This window comes from Lepidochelys olivacea, assembly GCF_965140295.1.
Source record: "Lepidochelys olivacea isolate rLepOli2 genome assembly, chromosome: 25".
Classification (NCBI taxonomy): domain Eukaryota; kingdom Metazoa; phylum Chordata; order Testudines; family Cheloniidae; genus Lepidochelys; species Lepidochelys olivacea.
This window is the reverse complement of record NC_140435.1, coordinates 8464396-8488392: the sequence shown is the minus strand read 5'-3', so window position 1 is coordinate 8488392 and position 23997 is coordinate 8464396. Positions and strand designations below refer to the sequence as shown.

The window sequence follows — 23997 nt, the reverse complement described above, 5'->3', positions numbered from 1 at the left end:
GCAAGGATCCCTGAGCCCCAACCATCCTGGGCCAGGGGTTTGGGGCCCGGCAGGTGAGCAGAGGCGGAGCTTGGGTGGTACCTCCCCGGGATGGTGGAGCACCGTTAGGCATGTAGTCCAGCTGCTCAGTGCCAGGTGGGAGAGGCTAGAATGCGGTCTTTTATTTTGCAGTCATCCTTGAGTAGCTACTGTCGCACTGAAGAGATGAGTCGCCTAGATCAGGGGTTCTCAACCTTCTTCTTTCTGAGCCCCACCGCTCCCTGCCCCAACCAGCTATAAGAGGAGGGGGGCCGGAGCTCTGGGCTTCAGTCACCAAACGCGGGGAGGGGCTCAGGGCTACACGGGGGCTTATACCTTCTGCTCTGCAGGTCGCTGGGGCTCAGGGCTTGGGCTTTAGCCCTCCGGGGTGCCAGGGCTCGGGGCTTCTGCCCATGAGGTGCTGGGGCTTGGGCTCCAACCTTTAGCTCCACAGGGAGGGGGGCTCAGAGCTCATGGGCATCTGAACCGGCTCGTGGACCCCCAGTTGAGAACCGCTGTCCTAGATCACAGACACTGGCCCAGACTGAAATCAAGGGGAGTTAGGTGCCTAAATAGCTTTGAAGATTTGGGCCATTTCTTTGCTGCACAGACTGGCCCAAACCAAAATCTGGCTCTGAGCAGCCCAAAAGTCCAGTTCTGAACCTGGACTGTGTGGGCTGACTCCATTGCTCCTCCAGATGCATATTATGAGCCCCATCAGATGGTGGGGGCGGGGGGGGGGAAGCTTTATGCTGCATTGTGGATAAAGGGCAGTGTTCTGCTGAAAGGAGCTGATGGCTACACTCAAGAGTCTTTGATCCAAAAATAATCTCAGACCTTGTTAAAGCCAAGGGCGTGCCACGTGCTCTGCGTCAGGCCCCATGGAAGGTGCAATGAAGACTTTTTATGGAATAGAGACAGCTGCAGACAATGGAGGCGACTGCCCAAGGCACATGGCAGATGAGAGCTGAGCCGTGCGAACTGATGGGTATTCCTGGTTGCAAACAGAAAGGTTAGGGTGCTGGTTTGAGGCAGGAAGGCCAGGAGAGGGAGTTGTGAGTGTGGCTTCTTTGGCACAGAGCTCACTGGGGGCAGACAGGGGGATTTCAGCGCAAGGAAACTGCCCGTTGTCATTTGTTTCTACTGCATTCAGAGAAATACCTGACTCATATCACTGATTTCTCTTGCTGAGCAGGGGTTCTCAAACTGGGGGTCGTGACCCCTCAGGGAGTCACGAGGTTATATCGTGGGGGGGTCGCGAGCTGCCATCCCAAACCCCACTTCACCTCCAGCATTTATAATCGTGTTAAATATAAAAAAAAGGGGGTTTAATATATAAGGGCGGTCACACACATAGGCTTGCTGTGTGAAAGGGGTCACCTTTCACACAGCAAGTTTGAGAACCGCTGTGCTAACAGAAACAAGCCAGCAAGGCCCTGAATACTGGCTAACTGCTCAGCCAAAGGGACAACGGGAGATAGAGACTCCAGTTCCCTTAGACTGGGTCACTGAGTGGCAGGGTAGGCCAGGCAGAATCTGGCACCGGCTCTGACGCCTGCAAACCATTCCCATCTTGCTCCACCTTTATTCAGGTGACTCCAGAGCTCTCAGCTGTATGGAACAGCTGACCACCAGGCTGCCTTGAACGAGGCTCTTATGTGTCTGGAAGGCGATATCAATGGTGAAAAGGAGGCTCAAGTGTGCTGTGTTGGACATGTCATTGGAACCCCTTAGCGAACAGCTGAAAATACAGCCGGTTAATAGGTGTCATTTGGGTGGATTTTATATTTCAGAGTGCTGGGCTGCCACTCCGGGAAGCGAGACTACAGAAGCTGGCAAATGCCCCATGTGAAGTTGACTGTGATTGCCAATTGGCAACGTCAGCTGAAACACCATGATTTGTCTGTTATTGCAGCTGATCAGTTTCAAATCTCTTGGGCCCTGGTAGTACGGAACCCAGTTCTGCCAACCTAATGACTGATACTTAACTGTGCCAATAAATCCCCCAATTCTCTCATTTCTCTTCAGAGCAGTCTGGCCTAGTGGACAGAGCACTGGCCTGGGACTCTGGAGACAAAGGTTCCATTCCTGGCTTGGCCTCCTGGATGACCTTAGGTGCACCACTTTCCCTGCTCTCTGCATCAGTTTCCCCATCTGTAAAATGGGGATAATGATACTGACTTCCTTTGTACAGAGCTTTGAGAGCTAGTGAATGAAAGTGCTGTATAACAACTAGGGATTATTATTTAACAAAACATAAGAACGGCCATTCTGAGTCAGACCAATGGTCCATCTAGCCCAGTACCCTGTCTTCTGACAGGATACTGGCTCGTGCCAAATGCCTTAGAGGGAATGAACATCAGAGGGCAATTATCAAGTGATCCGCCCCCTATCATCCAGGCAGTCAGAGTCTGAGGGTATGTCTACACTACGGAATAAGGTCGAATTTATAGAAGTCGGTATTTTAGAAATCGGTTTTATATATTTGAGTGTGTGTGTCCCCACAGAAAATGCTCTAAGTGCATTAACTCGGCGGAGCGCTTCCACAGTACCGAGGCTAGAGTCGACTTCCGGAGCGTTGCACTGTGGGTAGCTATCCCACAGTTCCCGCAGTCTCCGCTGCCCATTGGAATTCTGGGTTGAGATCCCAACGCCTGATGGGACTAAAACATTGTCGCGGGTGGTTCTGGGTACATATCGTCAGGCCCCCGTTCCCTCCCTCCCTCCGTGAAAGCAAGGGCAGACAATCGTTTCACGCCTTTTTTCCTGAGTTACCTGTGCAGACGCCATACCACGGCAAGCATGGAGCCCGCTCAGGTAACTGTCACCCTATGTCTCCTGGGTGCTGGCAGACGCGGTACAGCATTGCTACACAGTAGCAGCAACCCCTTGCCTTGTGGCAGCAGACGGTACAGTACGACTGGTAGCCGTCATCGTCATGTCCGAGGTGCTCCTGGCCACGTCGGCTGGGAGCGCCTGGGCAGACATGGGCGCAGGGACTAAATTTGGAGTGACTTGACCAGGTCATTCTCTTTAGTCCTGCAGTCAGTTCTATTGAACCGTCTTATGATGAGCGGGCAGGCGATACGGACTGCTAGCAGTCGTACTGTACCATCTTCTGCCGAGCAGCCATGAGATGTGGATGGCATGCCAGCCAAAGATGTAAAAGATAGATGGAGTGGATCAAAACAAGAAATAGACCAGATTTGTTTTGTACTCATTTGCTTCCCCCCCTCCCCTGTCTAGGGGACTCATTCTTCTAGGTCACACTGCAGTCACTCACAGAGAAGGTGCAGCGAGGTAAATCTAGCCATGTATCAATCAGAGGCCAGGCTAACCTTCTTGTTCCAATAAGGACAATAACTTAGGTGCACCATTTCTTATTGGAACCCTCCGTGAAGTCCTGCCTGAAATACTCCTTGATGTAAAGCCACCCCCTTTGTTGATTTTAGCTCCCTGAAGCCAACCCTGTAAGCCGTGTCCTCAGTCGCCCCTCCCGGCGTCAGAGCAATGGCAAACAATCGGGCATCTGAGAGTGCTGTCCAGAGCAGTCACAATGGAGCACTCTGATGGGGCTAAAACATTGTCGCGGGTGGTTCTGGGTACGTGTCGTCAGGCCCCCGTTCCCTCCCTCCCTCCGTGAAAGCAAGGGCAGACAATCATTTCACGCCTTTTTTCCTGAGTTACCTGTGCAGACGCCATACCACGGCAAGCATGGAGCCCGCTCAGGTAACCGTCACCCTATGTCTCCTGGGTGCTGGCAGACGCGGTACAGCTTTGCTGCACAGTAGCAACAACCCATTGCCTTCTGGCAGCAGACGGTACAATACGACTGGTAGTCGTCCTCGTCGTGTCCGAGGTGCTCCTGGCCACGTCGGCTGGGAGTGCCTGGGCAGACATGGGCGCAGGGACTAAATTTGGAGTGACTTGACCAGGTCATTCTCTTTAGTCCTGCAGTCAGTCCTATTGAACCGTCTTATGGTGAGCGGGCAGGCGATACGGACTGCTAGCAGTCGTACTGTACCATCTTCTGCCAGGCAGGCAAGAGATGAGGATGGCTAGCAGTCGTAATGTACCATTTTCTGCCGAGCAGCCATGAGATGTGGATGGCATGCAGTCCTTCTGCACCGTCTGCTGCCAGCCAAAGATGTAAAAGGTAGATGGAGTGGGTCAAAACAAGAAATAGACCAGATTTGTTTTGTACTCATTTGCCTCCTCCCCTGTCTAGGGGACTCATTCCTCTAGGTCACACTGCAGTCACTCACAGAGAAGGTGCAGCGAGGTAAATCTAGCCATGTATCAATCAGAGGCCAGGCTAACCTCCTTGTTCCAATAAGAACGGTAACTTAGGTGCACCATTTCTTATTGGAACCCTCCGTGAAGTCCTGCCTGAAATACTCCTTGATGTACAGGCACCCCCTTTGTTGATTTTAGCTCCCTGAAGCCAACCCTGTAAGCCATGTCATCAGTCGCCCCTCCCTCCGTCAGAGCAACGGCAGACAATCGTTCTGCGCCTTTTTTCTGTGCGGACGCCATACCAAGGCAAGCATGGAGGCCGCTCAGCTCACTTTGGCAATTAGGAGCACATTAAACACCACACGCATTATCCAGCAGTATATGCAGCACCAGAACCTGGCAAAGCGATACCGGGTGAGGAGGCGACGTCAGCGCGGTCACATGAGTGATCAGGACATGGACACAGATTTCTCTGAAAGCATGGGCCCTGCCAATGCATGCATCATGGTGCTAATGGGGCAGGTTCATGCTGTAGAACGCCAATTCTGGGCTCGGGAAACAAGCACAGACTGGTGGGACCGCATAGTGTTGCAGGTCTGGGACGATTCCCAGTGGCTGCGAAACTTTCGCATGCGTAAGGGCACTTTCATGGAACTTTGTGACTTGCTTTCCCCTGCCCTGAGGCGCATGAATACCAGGATGAGAGCAGCCCTCACAGTTGAGAAGCGAGTGGCGATAGCCCTGTGGAAGCTTGCAACGCCAGACAGCTACTGGTCAGTTGGGAATCAATTTGGAGTGGGCAAATCTACTGTGGGGGCTGCTGTGATGCAAGTAGCCCACGCAATCAAAGATCTGCTGATATCAAGGGATTCCCTAACTGTGGTGGGGCTATAGACGGAACCCATATCCCTATCTTGGCACTGGAGCACCAAGCCGCCGAGTACATAAACCGCAAGGGGTACTTTTTGATAGTGCTGCAAGCTCTGGTGGATCACAAGGGACGTTTCACCAACATCAACGTGGGATGGCCGGGAAAGGTGCATGACGCTCGCATCTTCAGGAACTCTGGTCTGTTTCAAAAGCTGCAGGAAGGGACTTTCTTCCCAGACCAGAAAATAACTGTTGGGGATGTTGAAATGCCTATATGTATCCTTGGGGACCCAGCCTACCCCTTAATGCCATGGCTCATGAAGCCGTACACAGGCAGCCTGGACAGTGGTCAGGAGCTGTTCAACTACAGGCTGAGCAAGTGCAGAATGGTGGTAGAATGTGCATTTGGACGTTTAAAGGCGCGCTGGCGCAGTTTACTGACTCGCTTAGACCTCAGCGAAACCAATATTCCCACTGTTATTACTGTTTGCTGTGTGCTCCACAATATCTGTGAGAGTAAGGGGGAGACGTTTATGGCGGGGTGGGAGGTTGAGGCAAATCGCCTGGCTGCTGGTTACGCGCAGCCAGACATCAGGGCGGTTAGAAGAGCACAGGAGGGCGCGGTACGCATCAGAGAAGCTTTGAAAACCAGTTTCAGGACTGGCCAGGCTACGGTGTGAAAGTTCTGTTTGTTTCTCCTTGATGAAACCCCCCGCCCCTTGGTTCACTCTACTTCCCTGTAAGCTAACCACCCACCCCTCCTCCCTTCAATCACCGCTTGCAGAGGCAATAAAGTCATTGTTGCTTCACATTCATGCATTCTTTATTCATTCATCACACAAATAGGGGGATGACTACCAAGGTAGCCCAGGAGGGGTGGTGGAGGAGGGAAGGAAAATGCCACACAGCACTTTAAGCACAGCACTTTAAAAGTTTACAACTTTAAAATTTATTGAATGACAGCCTTCTTTTTTTTGGGCAATCCTCTGTGGTGGAGTGGCTGGTTGGCCGGAGGCCCCCCCACCGCGTTCTTGGGCGTCTGGGTGTGGAGGCTATGGAACTTGGGGAGGAGGGTGGTTGGTTACAGAGGGGCTGCAGTGGCAGTCTGTGCTCCAGCTGCCTTTGCTGCAGCTCAACCATACACTGGAGCATACTGGTTTGGACCTGCAGCAGCCTCAGCATTGAATCCTGCCTCCTCTCATCATGCTGCCGCCACATTTGAGCTTCAGCCCTGTCTTCAGCCCGCCACTTACTCTCTTCAGCCCGTCACTTACTCTCTTCAGCCCGCCACCTCTCCTCCCGGTCATTTTGTGCTTTCCTGCACTCTGACATTATTTGCCTCCATGCATTCGTCTGTGCTCTGTCAGTGTGGGAGGACAGCATGAGCTCGGAGAACATTTCATCGCGAGTGCGTTTTTTTTTCTTTCTAAGCTTCACTAGCCTCTGGGAAGGAGAAGATCCTGTGATCATTGAAACACATGCAGCTGGTGGAGAAAAAAAAAGGGACAGCGGTATTTAAAAAGACACATTTTATAAAACAGTGGCTACACTCTTTCAGGGTAAACCTTGCTGTTAACATTACATACATAGCACATGTGCTTTCGTTACAAGGTCGCATTTTGCCTCCTCCCACCGCGTGACTACCCCCTCAACCTTCCCCCCTCCCTGTGGCTAACAGCGGGGAACATTTCTGTTTAGCCACAGGCAAACAGCCCAGCAGGAATGGGCTCCTCTGAGTGTCCCCTGAAGAAAAGCACTCTGTTTCAACCAGGCGACCATGAATTATATCTCACTCTCCTGAGGATAACACAGAGAGATAAAGAACGGATGTTGTTTGAATGCCAGCAAACATACACTGCAATGCTTTGTTCTACAATGATTCCCGAGTACGTGTTACTGGCCTGGAGTGGTAAAGTGTCCTACCATGAAGGACGCAATAAGGCTGCCCTCCCCAGAAACCTTTTGCAAAGGCTTTAGGACTACATCTAGGAGAACCGCAAATGCCAGGGCAAAGTAATCCTTTCACATGCTTGCTTTTAAACCATGTATAGCATTTTAAAAGGTACACTCACCAGAGGTCCCTTCTCCACCTGCTGGGTCCAGGAGGCAGCCTTGGGTGGGTTCGGGGGGTACTGGCTCCAGGTCTAGGGTGAGAAACAGTTCCTGGCTGTCGGGAAAACCGGTTTCTCCGCTTGCTTGCTGTGAGCTATCTACAACCTCCTCCTCCTCATCATCTTCTTCGTCCCTAAAACCTGCTTCCGTGTTGCCTCCATCTCCATTGAAGGAGTCAAACAACACGGCTGGGGTAGTGGTGGCTGAACCCCCTAAAATGGCATGCAGCTCATCATAGAAGCGGCATGTTTGGGGCTCTGACCCAGAGCGGCTGTTCGCCTCTCTGGTTTTCTGGTAGGCTTGCCTCAGCTCCTTCAGTTTCACGCGGCACTGCTTCGGGTCCCTGTTATGGCCTCTGTCCTTCATGCCCTGGGAGATTTTGACAAAGGTTTTGGCATTTCAAAAACTGGAACGGAGTTCTGATAGCACGGATTCCTCTCCCCAAACAGCGATCAGATCCCATACCTCCCGTTCGGTCCATGCTGGAGCTCTTTTGCGATTCTGGGACTCCATCATGGTCACCTGTGCTGATGAGCTCTGCATGGTCACCTGCAGCTTGCCACGCTGGCCAAACAGGAAATGAGATTCAAAAGTTCGCGGTTCTTTTCCTGTCTACCTGGCCAGTGCATCTGAGTTGAGAGTGCTGTCCAGAGCGGTCATAATGGAGCACTCTGGGATAGCTCCCGGAGGCCAATGCCATCGAATTGTGTCCACAGTACCCCAAATTCGAGCCGGCAACGTCGATTTAAGCGTTAATCCACTTGTCAGGGGTGGAGTAAGGAAATCGATTTTAAGAGCCCTTTAAGTCGAAATAAAGGGCTTCATTGTGTGGACGGGTGCAGGTTTACATCGATTTAACGCTGCTAAATTCGACCTAAAGTCCTAGTGTAGACCAGGGCTGAGGGATATCCAGACTATTGGGTTGTATCCCTGATCATCTTGGCCAATAGCCATTGATAGACCGAACCTCTGTCAACTTATCTAATTCTTTTTTGAACCCAGTTATACTTTTGGCCTTCACAGCATCCCCTACCAACTCTCACGAGCTGAGCCAAGGGTTTTGAGTGCCTGCAGGAGGCACTGTTGCAGTGACATGAGAAGCTCCTCTGATCCCTTGATTTTCAGGGCTGGGCACTTGGGTGGAGCTCTGTGCTGGTGCCTTGGGGCTAGAGACACAGACCTGCTCTGCCACAGAGCCCTGCCTTCATGTACGGCTCTATGGGGGAGAGATGGGGTCCTGGGGCAGCAGGAGCTGTGGGGGTTGCGGGGCAGGAAGGTGGTCCTGCTGGGTCCCAGGCAGAGAAGTCCCATTGATGCTGGGTCAGGACAGTAATAGGCAGGGCTGGCAGCTCCCTGTCTCTCAGGGGCAAGGCGAGGAGGATCTGTGGCATCTCCATCAGAGCATCCAGGGAGAGACGGGCATTTTTGTGCCCATTAAAGGTTGACGTTTCCACCTGAAATTCTCACCCGCCCACGGGCAGAGGCGAGTTAACAAGTCACAAGACAGACTAAAAACCACGATTCGATTGTTTAAAAATAAACCTTATGATTTTGGGGGCCAATCTCCTGATTTCTGGGTCCGACTCATGTTTTCCATCTCTTAATGGTGACAATACTGGCTTTGTATCAAAGCAACCAGAGCCAGCATTTAACAATTACATCTCCCTCTATGCCGACAGTCTAGCGCCCTGAATCCAGAACCTGCTGCAGGTCCACGCTATGTCCCCTGCAGCCCGGCCTTCCAATATGGAGGGTGGCAATTCATCTCTGCAGCCACACCCGACATCCTTACACTGATACAGGGGCATCTGCCTTGTGTTGTTAAATGGACAATGAACCAACCTGGCAAGAGCATCTCCTCGGATTCTCTGCAGTGTTGTCCAATTAGGCAGGGGCAGCATGGGATTTCTGTCTACCCCTGAAGCCTCGGTCATCATTGTCCACTGCCAGGATATTATTATGATGTGGGGATAGGAGGGATGCTGGGAACGGGGGCAGGGGGGATGCAAACATGGGATGTATCAGCAGGAGTGTTGTAAGCAAGGCACGAGAAGTAATTTTTCTGCTCTACTCCACACTGATTTAGGCCTCAACTGGAGTATTGTGTCCAGTTCTGGGGGCCACATTTCAGGAAGGATGTGGACAAATTGGAGAAAGTCCAGAGAAGAGCAACAAAAATGATGAAAGGTTAAGAGAACATGACCTATGAGGGAAGATTGAAAACATTGGGTTTGTTTAGTCTGGAGAAGAGAAGACTGAGAGGGGACATGATAACAGTTTTCAAGCATGTAAAAGGTTGTTACAAGGAGGAGGGAGAAAAATTGTTCTCGATAACCTCTGAGGATAGGGCAAGAAGCAATGGGCTTAAATTGCAGCAAGGGCGGTTTAGGTTGGACATTAGGAAAAACTTCCTAACTGTCAGGGTGGTGAAGCACTGGAATAAATTGCCTTGGGAGGTTGTGGAATCTCCCTCATTGGAGGTTTTTAAGAACAGGTTAGACAAACACCTGTCAGGGATGGTCTAGTTACTACGGAGTCCTGTCTTGAATGCAGGGGACTGGATTAGATGATCTCTTGAGGTCCCTTCCAGTCCTACACTTCTATGATCTGTAATATAGTAGCACCTACAAACTCCAGCCACCAGGACTGTATTGTACCAAGCACAGTAAAAACCTACAGTGATGGATGGTCCCTGCCTCAAAGAGTATCAGTCCAAATAGACAAGGAGTGGCAGGGGAAACTGAGGCATGGGGGTGTGCCCATGGTCACACAACAAGTTGAGGGCTGATCTGGGCTCAAAACCCAGCTCTCCTGACTCACATCCCATTGCTCACATCCCAGCTGGATCACACAGATCCCCTAGCCGTTGGTCTGATCTGATCTGACAACCTCTGCATATTCCTTGTAGCAGGGGTAGCGGGGCTGAGACCCCGTTTAGGAGCCCAGGATGCAGGGACTCAGATCAGATGGCATCAGACAGTCCAGGCAGCATGGAGCTCGCTGGTCCGTCACACTCCCTGTGCTACGTAAGGCCACATATGCTCCTCTTGGGGCTCTGAGCTAAAACTGGAGCACCCTTTGTTTGCACTACCTGGTCACACAGCGCCCTTCCCTTATGTTATAGCCACACTGCAGCAACTCTGTAAGGGCCCTGTAACCACGGGGACGATCACTTGGCCCTTCATCATCAGTTCCGCAGGGCAATCAAGGTGGACTAATTGGCGCCACGTAATGAAAAGCTAATGTCAGGTAGCTGAGTGCGTGTGAACCATTAGCCAGGGCCTTTGATGCAGCCTGACTTACTCGTCCCTCTCGCTGCCGGGATCGTAGCACAGAGGGGGCTGAGGAGCAATTAGCAGCTGTGGATCCCCCGCGAGGGGCTCCGGAGTCATGAAGCAGAGGGGCCCTGATCCTGCCCTGCATCTATGGGGAGCCAGCAAGGTCGCAGCAGGCCCTCACCTGGGAGGAGATTTGCTTGGAGTGTCTTTGTGGGTCGCACAGAGCAAAGCGAGGGGGGCTGACTGCATGTTTCTTACCCACCTGACCTGCTTGTTCCTCTCGGTTGCTACAGGACAATGCCGCCCCCGGAGCTGTGGCTCTGGGCAGTCCCCGCTGCAGCACAACAGAGGTGACTCCATGGTGCAAGGCTGGCCCATGCTTTGGGGAGTCCAGCTCAATGGGGTTCCCTTTGTATGGGGGTGTCAGGTCAGGGGGGAGGAAGATGGATGCCCCGACTACATGGACCCCACCCCAGACACGGTCCTCTGCATGGTTGGCTCCTGCTGCTGCTGTCTTAGGACTGCAGCTTGGCTCTCGCTCAGCAGCCTGGGATGGGACAAGGACGGCTGGGGAGAATTCCCTGGTCCTGCCAAGTCTGGTCAATCAGACTAGGGAGGGTGGGGAAGGTCTGACCCCAATGTCTGGCCTTCGTTTCATTCCAGGATTGTTCCCTTTCATCCCTTGGTCGACCATCACAAACAATAGCCATTCAACTGGACACACAAATGCTCTCCTGCCTTTGGCTCTGAATCATGGTTCACAGGGAAAGCAAAGCCAGTAACTGAAAAGCAAAATAAGACACTTCCTGGTTCCGGGGCAGTGTTTAACTAGCTAGTCCATACCTGCCTGATATGGACTGACGCTGTTAGCAGAGTAATGCCTCAGCATGCACCAAGCCTGACTCAGGCTTCATCTTCACTGCAGAGTTAACTCTGGTTAACCCAGGTCAGCCTAGCCCAGGGGTGAGCAGCCACACTCGAGTTACTGCGTCCTCACTGGGGCTGCGCTCGGCTCTGTCACTTGCAGTTCTGAGGGCACATCCCATAATTCTTAGCACAGCCGCAAACTGGACCACTCTGATTCTTTTCCAGTGAAGAGTGGGAGAACTTGTCTGTCCTTCTGGGCACACGGGTGGAGTGGGGTGAGGGTGGTTGTGGGAAGTTGATCAGTGCTTGAGTGATTTAAACCTGCCTCCTCACCTGGACTTTAACCTGCGGTAAAGGAGCAAATGCACTTCACTGGCATCTTCAATAGGTTCCGCACCTGGGGTGAGGAGAACAGCAGGCACCCAGCTGAATTAGGAAGGGCTGGGGCATGTCAAACCACACTCGGCACCTCATTCATCTCCCCAACTCTCCCTGTGGAGACGGATCAGCTGGTGAAGAGGGCCAGCAACAAATGGAAATGCCTCCCACCAGTTACAGCTTCCTTTGGAGGTGTTATTCATGGGCCTTCTGATGCAGAAGAAGCCACCGTTCTTACAGAAACCGCGAGCTCAGTGTGCCCCAGGGATTGGCGCCCTCTCCCCCAGTGTCGGGACTGCCGAAATCCGAATGGTTTGTCAAAAAAATCTGGATTGCATATCTATAAAAAATCATGTCCTAGCTCAACCGCAAGCTTTGCACACCCTTTGCACTGGTGTAAAGGACAATGGGAGACTCAGGGCAGCAGAGCCCACCCATGGCCAACTTCTGAGTGCTTATCCGAATGGGCCGCGTGATCCCGCCCTGCCTTGCACCCTGCGTCCTCATTGACGCGTGTGCAAAGTTCATAGAATCATCAATTCCAAGGCCGGAAGGGACCACTGTGATCAGCTCGCCTGCACTCCTGTCTGGTACAGGCCATACCACTCCCTGACTTCATTCCTGTTTGAACTAGAGCAGATCCTGTAAAAAAAACATCCTCTCTTGGTTTAAAAAGTGCCAGTGATGGGGAATCCGCTCCAGCCATCGGTAAGTTGTTCCACTGGTTGATTCCCCGCCCTTTTACATATGCACTCCTTATTTCCAGTCGGATTTCCTGGACAAAGCTCTTCCAGTGAGCGGAGTATTTGGACAGGGCAGCGTTTTTACAGACACTTTGCACAGAGAAGACACAAGGTGCAGCACATGGGAGAATCAGATCCAGGACCTCCAGAGCATCCCCCAGCATCTCTAGTTCGTTTGTAGGGGAGGCGTATTTGAGCCGGATCCCAGTTTGTTTTTGTTTTGATGGGAAATGTTGACGAAGACAAACAAACAGCTCATTTTGGGGGGAAATTTCCCGACGACGTTTCTGACGTTGCGTTGGAAAAACGGAAACTTTTCAGGCCCAGAAACCAACTTTCGGGTCCGGCTGGTATTTCTAGGAGGTGGCAAAGGCCCGGGCGGTTCATGCTCTCGGCGATATACGGCCGGCGTGATAAGATCGGAGGTAGGAGAGGGATGTTGAAGAGCTCCAGCTGCGCTTCACCGGGAGTGAAAACAGAGGGGAGGACAATGCCATGCTCAGTGGTTTCCTAGCACCCTGGCCCACTAACCTACTTTGAGCATAATCATAGTTAAGAGCTTGGAGATGGCCATAGCTGCAGGGCTATTATGTTTATAAAAACAGAGCGGGAGAGAGAGGGCCACGCAAGCGAGGAAGCGAGGGGTTGTTTTGTTAAAGCCGATATGCTGATCTCCTGCCTGCAGCTTTTGCAATAGACTGCCAGGGAGAAATTTAACTGGGCAGCAGGACAGAACGGAAGCAATAACAACAGGCCAGCAAGGCCTTTATCCAGGAGCTGGGATGAGCATGGCATACTGCGAGGGCCAAGTGTCATAGTTGCAGGGTAACTGCACCTGTCTGTGGCCCACTCCAGGAATGCTCAGGTCTCTAGCCATCACCTGGATCTGACCAGGGGGTTTTGAAGTCACCCAGCTCCTTGCTGTACACTGTGACATCTCCAGCTAGTCCGTCTGCTTAACAGACCAGTGCCTGTGCCTTGGTTTCTCCCCACCGTCTCTGAGCAGTGTATTGCCAGCAATTACTCCTACCCAGCTCTTTCTAAGCAAGCACCTTTATTCTTAAGGTAAAAGCATTGCCACGCGAATATAATCAACAGGTCTGAACACACACGCAACATACCATAATGACAGGTTTCAGAGTAGCAGCCATGTTAGTCTGTATTCGCAAAAAGAAAGGGAGGACTTGTGGCACCTTAGAGACTAACAAATTTATTTGAGCATAAGCTTTCGTGAGCTACATGCATCCAATGAAGTGAGCTGTAGCTCACAAAAGCTTATGCTCAAATAAATTTGTTGGTCTCTAAGGTGCCACAAGTACTCCCTTTCTTTTTGCAACATACCAGGAGTCACCCATCAGGCTTAGGGGACTCTGGAGGGGCCAACATCTTTCCAACCCTCCTACAAGGGTTGGGGCCCCCTTGAACAGCAGGTCCTGCCCATTGGCTGGATCAAAACGAAAGCCCTGAGTCAGTTTAAACCCAGCCTTTTGGTATCAAAAGCCACGTCTTTGTCTGTTGGGCTCTGGAAAGCCCAGTTTGAAGCAGTCTGTGAAAGCCTCCCTGGGGGGCGGTCCATCTCTGGAGCTGTTTACAACCTGAGTAATTCCCCTTAATCACCACCCCCCATCCCCACTGCTTTTGGTTCCTGGAGGAGCTGCGGTAACCTCCCCTCCCCCGAACTGCATACATCCCTGGGTCACAGCAATACAGACACTTAATCCAACATGGTACCCAACGATCCTGCCTGGGGTTGCAATATCTTCCCACTAACAGTTGCAGCTGTGCAAAGGGGCCCCGTGGGGGATGCCGCCCTCTTCCTCAAACACACCCTAGGCAAGGCCAGACTGATCCTTCTCAGGAGCAGGCTGAGCTCAGGTGTTGTCACATACAGAGAACCAGGGATCTGATCCAGCTCCCAGCAAAGGGGTCAGCGGCTCTCTGTGGAGGCGGGTCTGAACCAAAACCACAGTTCCACATGTCTTTGGGGAAGTTTGGATCTGGATCCAGCTGAGAATTGTGCAGGCCGGGCTCATCTCTAGCTCTCAAGAATACATCGATCTTCAGGCCAGAAGGGACTGTTCTGATCACCTTCTAGACCAACCTCCTGCCTAGCACAGGCCAGAGAACCCCACCCAGTCATTCCTGAGTCCATTGTCCTGGATGCTCACTGGAGGGAGTGAACAGAGACGGGCTGAGCAAAACCGAGTGGGTGACCCAGAGCGCGTGTGTGGATATAAAAAACGGTTCCAGTGTTTTGGGCCCTCGGCCAGGTGGTGACGAAGCCAGGCCAGGCAGACATTGACACGCTAGGTTTGACGGCACTGTTTTCACTGAGCTGGCCTTGTGGAAGAAATGAGTTTTGATGAGTGGGAGTTGGACGAAGGGAGGCTGGTGCCTCGTGCCCGGAGAGAGAGGCAAGGTACCCAGAGGGAGGCAGTGCTATAAAGGTGGGAGTGGCAGGAGGCGGAGGAGAAGCAGGTTTGCTGGGGCAAGAGGGAGGCAAGAGTCCATCTGGGGGTGAGCCTGGTCAGACCAGTTTGCCATGGGTGGCTGTGGACATTTTGCGTGAGGTGGAGGGGCCCGGGGTGGTTGCTGCTTGGGTTGAACCCTGATCCAGGGCTGGCCAGGGAGGCAGACACCATCCCAGCTCTGGGCTTTCCGAGAAGCGGTTGCAGTAAAAGGCTGGTGGAACAGAGCAGGAGGGAGACCCCCCGCCCCCCAGGAGCACTACGGGGAGCTCGGGCAAGGGAGTCCACGGAGGGAGCCGGGGACAAAACAAGACTGTGGAGCAGCTGCACCAGCCTGGACAGAGGCACCAGGTGGGTTCCTCGGCTGGGCCCAGGAAGGGCAGATGCTGCCAGGTTAAGACAAACAGCAGTGAAGAGACTAGGGGGCGGGGGGCCACAGGAGTTACCCAGACTTTTCTGAGCTGCAGGAACGGTTTGGGGGAGGGTATGGGGGCGCAGCTTCAGTACTGGGCAGGGGAGGACAAATTCAGCTTAAAGTCTGGAGCAAAGTTTCAGTTCGGGGCTGGGGCTGAGCTTGGCTCAGTTTGGGATTTGAAGAAGGCTCCTCCTGGGGGCTGGGTCAGGATTGGGGTTGGATCAGGGATAAGGTTTGGAAGCATCAATTCGCTCTGACGTTTGATTCGAGATTTGGGGTGACAGTTGGGCTTAGGTCCTGTTTTATGCAAGTCCCTTCTTTTGCCCCCCCTCCCCCCAGTATGCCCTGTTCACATATTATATCTTAGAGACATTATTGATGGTTTCTCTATTCTGCTTTGGTCCATCTCTTGCTCTTCGTTAAGAGACTCCTCTCGCAATTATCTCGCGCTGAAAGCTTTTTGCCTATTGATTTTCTGGGGGATGATGTGTTTTCGCCCCCAGCCGCAAATTGGTTTTGCAGCTTCACAGGTACAGCAGCTATTTCGGGGCCATCTGCCCTCAGCAGTGCTACGGTCGCGGCAGTAAATGTCATGGCCGTCCAGGGAAAGACGGGAGCTGTCGGCAGGGAGCCGGGATGCATCACCAAACTTCAGCCAATGGGAAGGAGCTGGACGAGGGATTTGGCGTAACTAGGCAGCTCTCACTCCAAAAACATCACCTCTCCTCCTGGTGACCCCTCTGCCCCACCTCCTGCATTCAATTGGGGGGGGGCACGAACCCTAATCCTCATCCAGGAGCTGCACCTCAAGGGCAGTTCATGACACGTTAGAAGTACAGCAGAAGGGAAGGGCTGGTTCACCCCAGCCCCTGGCCTTCCCCTCACCAAACCATTTCCCAGCTGCCTCAGAGGGCCCGTGTGGCAGCTGTCGGGGGTAGCACAAGGGCTGGATAGTCACCTGGATAAACCGCGCTGGAATGGTTTCTCCAGGGAGCTTGGTACAAACAAGCTCCCCCTTGCCCCCAGGAGTCATGCTCGGAGCAAAGCCTGGCCAGCGTTTCTGTAATGGCGCTGACTGCGGTGTGCCCTGGTCCATACCTGCTGTTAAACCACGCCCAGCTGCGCCTGGTGCTGGTCACCCACACACCTACTGGGCGTGGGGTTCTGTCCCATCTAGTGGCACCGAGACCACTTAGAGAGAGAGAGAGATTGAGTCTGCTCCACAGCCTTAGCTCACAGCCAGCGGGCTTTTAGCTCATGTGGCAGAGGCTCACGCCCGAAACTCCAGAGGTCCCAGGTTCGATCCCACCCGCCGAGGACCAGGGTCTGTCGGCGTCACACTGACACCTGTTGTCAGTGACGGGTAAATTTGCTAGTGTAAACAGAGCTCTCAGGACCAACCTGAGAGACCACCTCTCCTTGCCACCACGAGCTCCCACGAAAGCAATGTTCCACTTGGACAAAGACACTGCTAACCAGTAGAGGGAGCCAGGTGAATGAGGGAGACAGAAGGTTTGTGGGAGCTGGAGCTGGACTACGGAACTCCTCCCCACAAGAAAAAAGAGACCACGGGCCTCCCCACATTCACAGCTAAACAAAACTCTCAGCTGTCTGGTGTAGTTTTCCCACAAGAACTTCATCCCTAACCCACTCACAGACGCACCATGCACCCACTCACGCACGAAACAAACATAATAAAAATAAACCCTTTAAATTCATCATGTTATTGCTCCTTCCGGATGGGAAGGAAGAAAGAGATAGATGGTGATTGCTGTTTCTATTGTGAGAAGGTGAAGAGCTACTAAAGTAATGAGGGTTGGGGGAGATTAGTAGATAGATGGGAGTGTATGGGTAAAGAGAAAGAAAGAAAGAGTTTTACTGATGATAGATAGATAGATTAGAGGGGGTGTATGAAGATGGATAGATAGATAGATAGATATGTATGGGCATAGAAAGATGAGTTCTAAATACTATTTCTTTAAGTGTTTTCCCTCCACAGTATGTCAAAGGTGACTGATTACTGTCCTTCATTTGAATGGTGCTTTTCTTCCATATTCTGAAGGACCCTGTCCAGATATTTGTGCTTTCTATATTTCAAAAAGAACTGGAAAGAACAACACTAGGGGTTTTGTTTGTTTGTTTTTAAACTATATGCAGTGTTTGTTTCCCACCATATCCTCCCCTCTGCAAGTCAGCACTTCGCGGGGAGGTGAGATTAATAATCATAATAGTTTTAGCCGTGAGGCTGAAGATCAATGAGCCCCCTAACAAAGTATAATTAAAACGTAATTACAGAGCCAAGTGCCCTGGAATATACTCAGAATAAAACTTAATTAGCTCTTTTCACCCATAGATTTCAAAGCACTGCACAAGCATAATTATCCTCATTTTACAGATGAGGAAATTGAGGCACGGAGCAGGAATGGAACTGAATTCCTCAAGGTCTCGCAGCAAGTCAGTGACCGAGCCAGCACTGGAACCCAGGAGTCCTGACTCACCAACAGCTGCTGGGATGAAAACCTACCTCCTGCCCCACCAAAACACAATACAAACACCAACATGCATCAGAATTAATTACTAGTTAATTACTGCGCCAGAGCCAACAGGTGGCGCTCACATATTGGGTTTTTGTTGGTCACACAAATAATGGATCTGGGTTACTTAAAAATGTTTCTTCACTTTTCAATGGAGAATCTAAAAACCAAATGAACTAAGATATTTGGAATGTGGAAATCTTTCCTTGGCAATTCTAGGTCCAATTTTGGGCCCCCGATCTTTGACTGTGTTTCTTGTAATGCTTCTTTGTAACGTGGTCACACATGCAGGGTCAGATTACCAAAACATCTCAGGGAGACAAGTCAGGGGAGGCAATCTCTTTTAGTGGACCAGCTTCTGTTGGTGAGAGAGACAAGCTTTCGAGCTTAAGGCGTGAAGAAGAACTCTGCGTGCTGTACTCTTCTGAACATTTTATGCTTATTTAGTGCCTCAGTGGGAGCTGAAAATCTAGCACTGATCTCAAGAAGGCTTTGCAAACATTAATGAATTACACCCCACAATAACCCCTAAGACACAGGGAGGGAGTAATATCATGGCTATTTTACAGAGGCACAGAGCTAGGAATAGAATCCAGGAGTCCTCACTCATAAGCTCCTGTCCTAACCATTAGACAATACTTCTTCAAAGCAAACTCCACCACTCACCCCCTTTTGTACACCTAGCGAGGAGCTATGGCCCTGCGCTAGGCCCCACGCCTGCTGAGTTCGATTGCTAGCTCTGCTTTGGCCAAGTCTCTTTACTCTCCCACCATTGCCTGTCTTGTCTCTTTAGACTGTAAACTTTCCAGGGCAGGGACTGTCTCTCGCCATGCGTTTGTGCAGCAGCCGGCACCACGTGGCTCTGATTTTGATTAGGGCTTCTGTGCACAGCTGTAATGTTAATAAAAAGTCCAATGACTGTTATCAGCCCTCTCCAACAGCTGCTTTCCAGGGAAATTCTAGCTACACGTGCTTATTCTGTGCTTTAACAGCCACCCACCTACAGCCCCGGATAAAGATTTTTATTTGTATGTATCCAGTCCTGTAAGCAATTGTCCCAGGGGAAGGCCCGTGCTGCTGGTTTTGCTGTTCCCAGCACGCCTCTGCACCTGTCTGGGAACCAGGACTCGCACGCTCAGATGGAGCGCAGCGAAATGAACTCTCCAAGGAGGAGCTGATGCCCAGGGGCCAGATTTCCCAGAGTTCACCCACAAGCAGGGCCGGTTTCTCAAAAGGCTCTGATTTTCAAAAGCGCACCGCACCTCCCAGTGTGACACTTGCAGTTGGATTTTCCAGAGCTGAGCATTGGAAGTTCTTCAGGGCGGGGCCCCTCCGCTCTGCTGGGTTTGTATAGCGCCTGTCTCTAGGCACTGCTGTAATAGACGTGTGATTAATAATAATGGGGGCTGAGCACTTTGGAAAATCTACTCCCAGTTGTGGAGGTTGAGCCATTCTGACAATTCCATCCTTAACTGTTAAGTGCCTGGCACTTTCTAGGCTGCCACCCATAGGTACGCCATATTTTACATCCACCTTCTCTTCATGAACAAACTGGGTTTGTCCCCCCACCCCCTTTTTTCCCCCCCTTCATTATGATGGATAGCAAGGAAGCCTGAAAGGTGGGAAGGGGCTGTTTTTTTTTCTTTCCTGCCTGGCTTATAACTTCAGGTCTTGACCAGTCTGTCTTGGAAGACTCTAGAGATAACTGGGGAACTTGTTCACAAACCTTGGGTCTTATTCCTCTGAAAGCACTTGTAGGGAAACATACAACAGCAGGATTCCCCTCACTGGGTTGAACCATTGGTTCTCCTAGCCCCATCTCCTGAAGTGATTGGACCTGGTGCTTCAAATGCAGCCCGCACCCCACATACGTAGGGCCCTACCAACTTCACGGCTTTGAAAAACATGTCACGGATTGTGAAATCTGGTCTCCCCCCCATGAAATCTGATCTTTTGTGTGCTTTTACCCTATACTCTACAGATATCATGGGGGAGACCAGGGTTTCTCCAATTGGGGGTCCTGACCCAAGAGGGAGTTGCAGGGGGTCCCAAGGTTATTTTAGGGGGGTGGCGGTATTGCCACCCTTACTTCTGCGCGGCCTTCTGAGCTGGACGGCCAGAGAGCGGGGACTGTTGGCCAGCTGCCCAGCTCTGAAGGCAGGGCCCCGCCAGCAGCAGCCCAGAAGTAAGGGTAGCACCACCGCCACCTTGCAACGCCCCCACAACTCCGCTTTGGGTCAGGAGCCCTACAAGAACAACACCCTGACATTTCAGATTTAAATAGCTGAAATCATGAAATTTACGATTTACAAAAGCCTAGGACCGTGAAATTGACCAAAATAGACCGTGAATTTGGTAGGGCCCTATGCATACGTGAAGCACCTGGTCACTCATACCGGGCTGTAGGAGCCCCGAAGGGCCACAAACCCCACCTTGATGGGGACGGTTCCACCCTCCCAGAAGAAAGGCAGAAGCCCTGTATGGTCCCAATCCTGCACCCCTCGCTCCTGTCAATAATCCTGACTCACCAAAGCCAATAGGAGTGCTAATACGAGTAAGGGGCTATGCATGTGGATAAGGACGCAAGATCAGAGACAGTGGGAACAGGAAATGACCAAGCTAAGGGGCTTGGATCTCCTCTCTGATTGCCCTCAGCACCTCATAACATCCCTCCCACTCCGACACCTTCTCAGCCTTGTCTCACTCCCTTCCCTTGTGCTGGATGTTCTGCAGATCCCAAGGGGAAGCAGATCCCTTCTGGGAAGTGCTGCGCTCCTGCCTCATTATTTTACCTCGTAAATGAGACACATTCAAGAGAAGCAATTTAGCCCCTTCCCTGCTCCCTGTAGCATTTGCTGCAGCAGGCCGAGCCTTTCCCATTAATTTGCTAGAACCAGCCCCCCAGACTGGAATCCAGCCAGCCCCAGGGATTCCCCACAATCAGGCCCTTCCAAGCACCAGACAGATCTCCAGCTCCAGCGTGCACCAGCCTCAGCTCGCCAGCCAGGTCTAAGAGTGCCTCTCTGATGCTCAATTGCACACCTGGCAGGGAGGGAGCGGCTTATGTAACTCACTTTCCTTCGCCACAATCTGTCCCCTTTAGGTGCAGTGCAGAGGAAAACAGCTAAGCCACAGCCTCTGTTGTCACAACACGGTGTTGACTGCCAGTTGCAATCGCCTCGGTCACGGGTGAGCCAAGGACATCCTGGAAAGGGGGCCGGGCCAGCCAGGCACTGGCGATGTGTCACCTACGTACCAAGCAACATTTAAGGGAATGACATTCAGAGAAACTTTTCCAGGGCTTAGAGCAAATGTCTCATCTCCATCCCATGTCTTAACCTCACCCACAAGCCTGTCCCCCTTTCCCTTCCCAGCAAGCCCCTGGCCAGGCCTGTATTTTAAGCCCGGACTGGTTCCGGGTGATGCCAGCTCTGGATGGGGATTTCCAAGGGAGCTGGACCAGGGCATCACATGCTCCTTAGGGCAGGGACCGCATACAGGTGGTATCCTGCATTGTCAGCACCTTGGGAAGGAATGGCACCATCTGGGACTCGCTTGCTTCACAGACCTTCCAGTGATGCCGGGATTGTTCCTCGTGGGGACCTCTATGGCAGCAGAGATCCCCATGGGGAAAAGGTGGCTCCCAGGGGAGACCATTGGTCTGTGCTCCCAGATGGGCCTCAGAGAGAAAATAACCCTTGCCCCTTTTTCGAGGGGTGCAGCCATTCCCCCCCCCTCGTGGGAACACATGCAGTAACTGTAGCCAGGCCAGGGGCTGTTCCAACACCCTGCCAGTTTGAGCAAGCATCGTAGTGCCAGCCTATGCCAGTGCTTAGCATGCTCCGGAGGGATGGCTCTGAGGGTGCTTCTCTGTTGGGAAAGTGAAAAATAAAGCATGGGTGGGGGGGATCCCCGGTCTTTACCTTTCTGCAAAAAAGCCCTGACACGGAAATGTTATTTTTCTCCATTACAGATGGGGAAACCGAGGCACAGAGCAGGGCCATGACTCACCCACGGCAGAGCTGGGAATAGGACTGTGGGATCCTGATTCCCCCGCCCCAATTTCCTGTCTTGGGAAAATGCCCTCCAAGATTGCTCCACAGGGTAGTAAAGTGGGGTAAAACCCATCTACTCACAGGACTGCGGGCTGGGAACTTGTTGCTTGATTTAGTTGCCTCACAGCAAGAGCCTGGTGGGTGTGGGAACTCCCAGGAACTACACAGGAAGTAAGGGGGGAGAGGCTGAGGACCATGGCTCCATCCCATAATACTCTGGGTAACCCAGTTAACCCTCTCATGCCCACGTTGCTGTATTTGGAGAACGTGAAGCAGTCAACCCTTTCTTCCCCCACAGAACCTAGCTGGGGTTTTACCCAGAGCCCATTGCATGCTGGGCTGGGACTCGAGTTTCCCTCCTGCTGCGTGGCTGCCTACCCAGCACTGGTGGGACCCCCCCACGCTGGCCCCGGCTGCAGTGACTGGCTCTAGCGCCTTGACAGTGGCATTCAGGGGGGTCCCTCCCCTGCATTCCCACAAACGCGGCCTGAGGCAGGGGGGCCAGGAGGGAGGAGTGGAAAGTAGCCCTACGTGGTGGTGGTTTGTCCCCCACCGGATGAGGGTGCTGTGGTCCCGAGGAGATGGCATGAGCCTAGGAACCAGGAAAGCTGGGGTGTAGGCCCAGCTCTGCTACTGACCTACCGGACGAGCGGGAGAAAGACTCTGTGACTGTGTTTTCCCCTCTCCTGTGGAGGAAGGATGGTCTAGCGGGGAGATACAGGCCCGTTGAGAGAAATTTGGGGCCCCGGTCCATCATCTTTGCTGGGGCCCCTCCCCGCCCCACCTCACTCCCAGTATACGGCCTTTGCAGACATTTCAGGGCCCCATGAGCTCAGGGCCCCACTACAACCCTCCCCCTTTTCTCCCTCTCGTCAGCCCTGGTGAGGGCACTGGGACCTGGGAGACCAACATTCAATTCCCTGCTCAGCCGCAGATGCCCTGTGTGACCTTGGCCGTGCCCCTTAGGCCCACGATCTTCAAGCTCTTTAGGGGTCACAACGCTCAGTGTTGCAACATCTCACTGACTTGGAAGCCTAAAGGGGTCGGGCACTTAGGAGTCTAAGCTGCATTGATGGCTAAGGCGAAGATTTAGTCATGGGTAATTTTAGTAAAAGTCATGGACAGGTCACGGGCAATCGACAAAAATTCAAAGCCCTGTGACCTGTCCATGACTTGTACTATATACCCCTGACTAAAGCTTGGGTGTTCTGGGGGGCTCCGGGAGCGCAGCTGCTGCTCTGGAGTGGGGGCTCTGGGGCACCCGCTGGTGGGGCTCTGGGGCACACACTGGTACTGGGGGGGGCCTCCGCGGCACCCACTGGTGCTCCAGGGCGCCCACTAGTGCTCCATAGGAGGTCCAGGCACCTGCTGGTGCTCCATGAGGGGGCAGCCCAGGACTGCCACTGCTGAAGGGGGGCACTGCTGGCCGCTGCTGCTGGGGAGGGGGTCAGCCCGAGACCACCGCTGTTGCAGGGGGGCCCTTTTGGCTGGCCCCGGGGCCGCCTCAGCTGCTCCAGCACTTCTGGGGTCAGTCACACCTGCCGGCTGCAGAAGTCACGGAGGTCCTGGAAAGTCATGGAATCCGTGACCTCCATGACCGACTCACAGCCTTATTGATGGTCGATGGGATTTATTCTCCTCAGGGCCGAAATCCCTTTTGAAAATGAGATTTAGGCCCCAACCCAGTTTGGCCTTGAGAAGCTGGATGCAGTGACACCCGCACAACTGTCAAAGCCTGGGCCTTTGCCTCTCTGGGCCCCAGGTCCCCACCCGACAGCACGGACCGGCTCATGGGGTATGGTGAGGCACTCGGGCACTATGGTAACGGGGACCATATCAGCATAGGCACTGACTTCCCTGCTTTCCCCTGGGTGCTCGTCCCCCCCTCCGACCCCGGCCCCGCCCCCCTCCACCCCTTCCATGTGGCCCCGCCCCTGCCCTACCTCTTCCCGCCCCTACCCTGCTCCCATTCCAACCCCTTCGCCAAAGTCCCGGCCCCGGCCCCGCCTCCTCCCCTGAGCCC

General features: G+C 52.7%; 1 long non-coding RNA gene across 1 annotated transcript; it reads right to left on the bottom strand.

Moving 5' to 3' along the window:
• Positions 1–5976: 5976 nt before the first annotated feature.
• Positions 5977–22135, bottom strand: LOC311512839. The gene is made up of 3 exons (XR_014709576.1): positions 22056–22135; positions 20994–21167; positions 5977–6608 (listed from the first exon to the last, which is right to left on the bottom strand). It is a non-coding gene; the product is annotated as an uncharacterized lncRNA (long non-coding RNA).
• Positions 22136–23997: the final 1862 nt, after the last annotated feature.